Genomic DNA, 4,835 nt, shown 5'->3' with positions numbered 1-4,835 from the left:
CTCTCTCTCTCTCTCTCTCTCTCTCTCTCTCTCCTCTTAGCCTCTTGTAATTTGGTTTCTAACTCCACCACTTTCCTGAAATTCCTATCTCTAAAGTAACATCCTAATTACCTGAACTACTGTCTTTGTTCACTCTTCATCTTTCTTGACCTCACTAGAGTTCTTAGCAATCATTTTTTAAAACTAGATATTTCTCCTTCTTCAAAGTTATAGATATCACACTTTTTTGGCCATCTTATCTCTAATCATTCTTTTCATCCTCTTTCTGAGAACTTAATATGGTCTTCCCTCTTTATCTACTTTCTTAGCCTTCTAACAGATAATTCTTCTATTCTTCCTCCTCCCCTTCATTCAAACCTCTTTAAGAACAATATTTTATAGAGATTCAGTCATGTCACTCCTCTATTCAACATTTAAAGTTTTTGTTTATTTCCTGAATAAGCTAAAACTGTTTCCCCCTAACCTTCAAAGCTCTCCATAACATGGCACCTTTATTTGTTCAGCTTTATCCATTACTTCTTTATATACCCCCTTATACTGCAGATTGAATAATGCTCTGCATTCCAAATACATACTGTGCTATTATACTTCTCTGCTCTTCCTCAGGTTGCCTCCTATTACTGTAATGTCCTACCCATATGTTTTGTATTTCTTTAATTTTTTTTTAATGAACAAAAAAGTCTGTTTTCTCTCCCTACTTCTCACCTTCCCTTTTCCACTGAAAAGAAAGGAAAGCAAAACCACTGTAACAAATATAGATAGTCAAACAAAACAAATTCTCACATTGACTATAACCAAAAAATATGTGTCCAATCTTCAGCTTGAGTCCAGAATACCTCTATTAGAATATGGGTGGCATATTTTATCAGGGTCCTCTGTAATCAGTCTTTGTATTGATCAGAGTTCTTAAATCTTCCCAAGCTATTTGTCTTTACAGTGTTGTTATTATTGTATAAATCGTTCTTTGGTTTCAGTCCGCTTCATTCTGCATCAGTTCATGCAAATCTTCTAATCTTTCTCTGAAACCATCACCTTCATCCTATCTTAAAGTACAAGGGTATTACATTATATTCATATACCATAATTTGTCCAGCTATTAATCAATTAATAGGGACTTTCAGAGTTTATACCTCTTTGACTTTACAAGAGCTGCTATAAATATTTTTTGTACATATTGATATCTTTTCTTTGATCTTTGGGGGTAGTGGTATCATTGGAACAAAGGACATATGCAGAATTTAGTAACTTTGGGGGAATAGTTCAAGATTGATTGCCAGAATGGAAAGTTCAGCACTCTACCAACATTGCATTAATGTACCCGTTTTCCCATATGTGCTCCAATATTTGTCATCTTCCATTTATCTTGACTTTTCTCATTTGTTACATATACAGTAGAGCATCAGAGTTTCTTTAACTTGAATTTCTTTAGTTATTAATGTAACTTCTATCCCAAATCCCATTGGTATGAGACTATACTTGTTGATGGAGATAAAGACCCAGTGCTATGTGACCAGACAGAGTTGGTGAGAGGTGAGAGATCACAACTTTTCACTGCTTCCTTTGAGGCTTTTTCTTGAGTCTTCAAGCATCAAATCACTTTGGGAGCTTCTGGCTTCCAGCTTTGGGAAAAAAAGTAGAAGACGTCTACCCTACTTCAGGTTATTAGAGAAAATGCCTCTGGAGAGACATAAGGAGCCATCACAGTCTCCATCATACTTGCCATTCTGGAAACACTGAGGAATTTCTCCTTCACTGAGATCTAAGACACTCTCTTTTGTTTGAGCTAAGTTATCTCACTCTCAATGGGAAAGCTACTTCACCCTACTTTTTGTTATATGTTCTCCTACATATAGCTTCTCTGATTTCCTCTGAGATAGAAGTTGGTGTCTCTTTTACCCCCCAAAATGAAAAAGAGATCTGATGTTATATGGAACTTGATCATATCACCTAGACAAACCATATTTAAGGGAGCAAAGAGATATACTTCTCATCTAGTATCCCTCCCCCTTTCTCTCCTCCTGTTGACAGGAATGCAAGTCTCCCTTAGAGAAGAATGGGAAGAGAAGAGCCTAGAGAGGTCTGTCTAATCTGTCATCCTTTGAGTCATATACAACAACAGCCCTTTCTTGAACCCAAGCTCATTTCTACATGATAATTGTGTTCATTCTCTTTTTTTGCTACAGGCAGGCTTTCTTTTCTGCCACATTAATGATTTGAAATACTTTTTCATATGACCATTGGTAGCTAGGATTTCTTCCTGTGAAAACTGCCTGTTTGTCTCTTTTAATCATTTATCATTTAATATGTGACTCTTAGATTTGTAAATTTGAATCACTTCCCTATATATCTTAGAAATGAGACTATTTTAAGAAAAAAATTGCTACAAAGATTTTTCCTTCATTTACCTGCTTCCTTTTTAATGTTAGCTATATTGGTTTTGTTTGTGTAAAATCTTTCTAATTTTACATAATCAAAATTAACTATTTTATCTTCTGTGATCTCCATTCTTTGGGCAAGAGTTCTTCTCCTATATACAGTGCTGACAAGTTACTTCCTTCTCTCATTTGTTCATTTTATACTTCCCCTATTTTAAAGCCCAAGTAAAATATTACTTTCTCCAGAAAGCCTCCCCTGATCCCCTGGTGGCAATAACCCTGTCCCTTCAAACCATGGCACTTTGTAACTCATTAAGGCACTTAGGATCTTGGAGTCATAGACCTAAAGCTATAAAGGACCTCAGAAATCATCGAGTCAAACCCTCTCATTTTACAGATGAGAAAATTGAGACTCAAGGACGTTGTGACTTCCCCAAGGTCATTCAAAGTCCCTTTTAGCTCTAAATCTATGATATTTATAATATTTTAGTCTCTTCTTGCTCATTAGCTCTGATCATTTCCCATAGGTCTTTTTATTTCTTGTGACCTTGACAGCTACTGGTTTTGTAAATAGAAAGGGTTTAATAGAATATCCAGTTCCTTTAGCTTCCCTCATGTACAAACGAGTGTGATGCTTGCTGGCACTTGGGTCTAAAAATATGTATCACAGATTTATACCTAGGTCCTATGAATCCAGAGTCAGTATTTTTACCCTGTGCTATGTAATATTATGTATTACAGCTATCTGGTTTGGTGTCTTACCCTAATAATTATTTCCCTGATGACATAGGAGATTGATTCCTTAAACTTTGTCTTTTTTTCAGTGTTTTTCACAATATGCTTATATCAAAGATGTCAAACTAGCAAGTAAAACTTCTAAGGACTCATTTGAACCTGATTAAAATGGAATTAGAGATGTATAACAAAATAAAGAAAAATACAATACAACCTAGATAATGTTAATTTGTGGTTTTCTAGGTTAATGTGTGGCCACAAGGATCCTTTTCTATTTGAGTTTGATAGTATTGTTGTTCATCATAGATGTTGAACAAAACATTGTTGCTATTGTCCTAAAACTGGAAAGGGCCTATTATTCCCCCATTTACTCCCCACCCTCACCCCCCCCCCCAGCTTGGGCACAGGGATATATTAATTTTTCTCAACTTGATCATTAGAAAAAATTATTATTTTTGGCAATAAATATTAAAATCTTACCCAAAAACTCAGTTGTAATGGGTTCTATCTAAGCTACACACACCAGCATTGGGCAGGATCACGTGTGCTGGAAGATTCATAACCCTTCTCCACACCGGATTCTGCCAGATGTGACCCCTTTGCACTCCCTTTGTGTACCAGGGAGCTATGACAGTAAGTCAAGCTTGTGTTTGCCTGAGTCTAGCATTTTACCTCTTTACATGTACTGGGATAGAAAATGTAAGTTCTTGAGCCCTATGCTTTGTTTTGTCTTTTGTGACAGCATTCTAGAAGATTCATAGCAGATCTTTCGAGACATTCTCTGGCCTATGTGACTTAGAAACAGAAGAAGACTCTGTAAGCAGTGACCACACAGAACCTATAAGGAGGAAAGAAATGAATCGAGAATCTGGAGGACAACTGGGAGTTTTATAACAATTGACTCTACCCATGTACTTGCTCTGATTTTTTACAAGAATACCACCCTCATGGCAACTAGGTCATTCAGTGCCTAGAGAGCCAAGCCTGGAGACAAGATGTCCTGGGTTCAAATATGACTTCAGATACTTCCTACTGTGTGATCCTGGGTAAGTCATTTAACCCCAATTGCCTAGCCCTTATCATTCTTCTGCCTTGGAACAGATATTTAATATCAATTCTAAGACAGAAGGTAAGTTAAAACACTTAGAAGAAGAAAAGGAAAGAGAACAAGCAGAATGAAGCAAAGAGAAAAGAGGCTAGGAGCATGATAAAGACCAAAGAAGACACGACAGCTTTCTTTCAAAATAATTAAGGCAGCCAAATTGTACAGTGGATAGAGTTCTGGACCTAGATTCAGGAAGACGAGGTTTAATCTAGATTCAGACTCTTACTAGCTCTGTGACCCTAGACAAGTCACTTAATGCCTCAACCTCAATTTCATTTATCAACTATAACAAAGTTTTAGATTTGTTGGTCTCTAAGGATCAATCCAGTTCTAAATCTACGATGTTTATGATATTTACTCTCTTCTGGTTCTTGGGACCTCGCCAGCTACTTAGTTCTAGTTATAATAGAAAGGTTTTAATAGGATATCCTGCTTAATAGAATATTCAGTTTAGCTTATATCATATACTAACTAGAATGATGTTTAATAATAGGCTCTAATTAATTGAATGAAAAAAATATTCTTCACCTTATTTCCAATAAGTCAATTTGAAGTATTAAAGGCACAGAAAAGTTGCTTATTTGAATTAGTGGAGGGAGTTTCCTCACCAGGAGTTCCCT

At 36.1% G+C, this 4,835-nt stretch overlaps 1 protein-coding gene across 1 annotated transcript in view; it reads left to right on the top strand.

Annotated features, from left to right (window-relative positions):
- The window catches only part of LOC123242388 (OX-2 membrane glycoprotein-like), a 46,707-nt gene extending 42,549 nt beyond the window's left edge, over positions 1-4,158 (top strand). Inside the window, exon 7 of the mRNA XM_044670100.1 lies at positions 3,853-4,158. The gene's annotated coding sequence lies outside the window, so the exon portion shown is untranslated. The remainder of the gene's footprint in view (positions 1-3,852) is intronic.
- Positions 4,159-4,835: the final 677 nt, after the last annotated feature.

Source organism: Gracilinanus agilis, chromosome 3 (assembly GCF_016433145.1).
Source record: "Gracilinanus agilis isolate LMUSP501 chromosome 3, AgileGrace, whole genome shotgun sequence".
NCBI classification, from domain to species: Eukaryota; Metazoa; Chordata; class Mammalia; order Didelphimorphia; family Didelphidae; genus Gracilinanus; species Gracilinanus agilis.
This window is presented reverse-complemented; position numbering and strand designations above follow the sequence as displayed.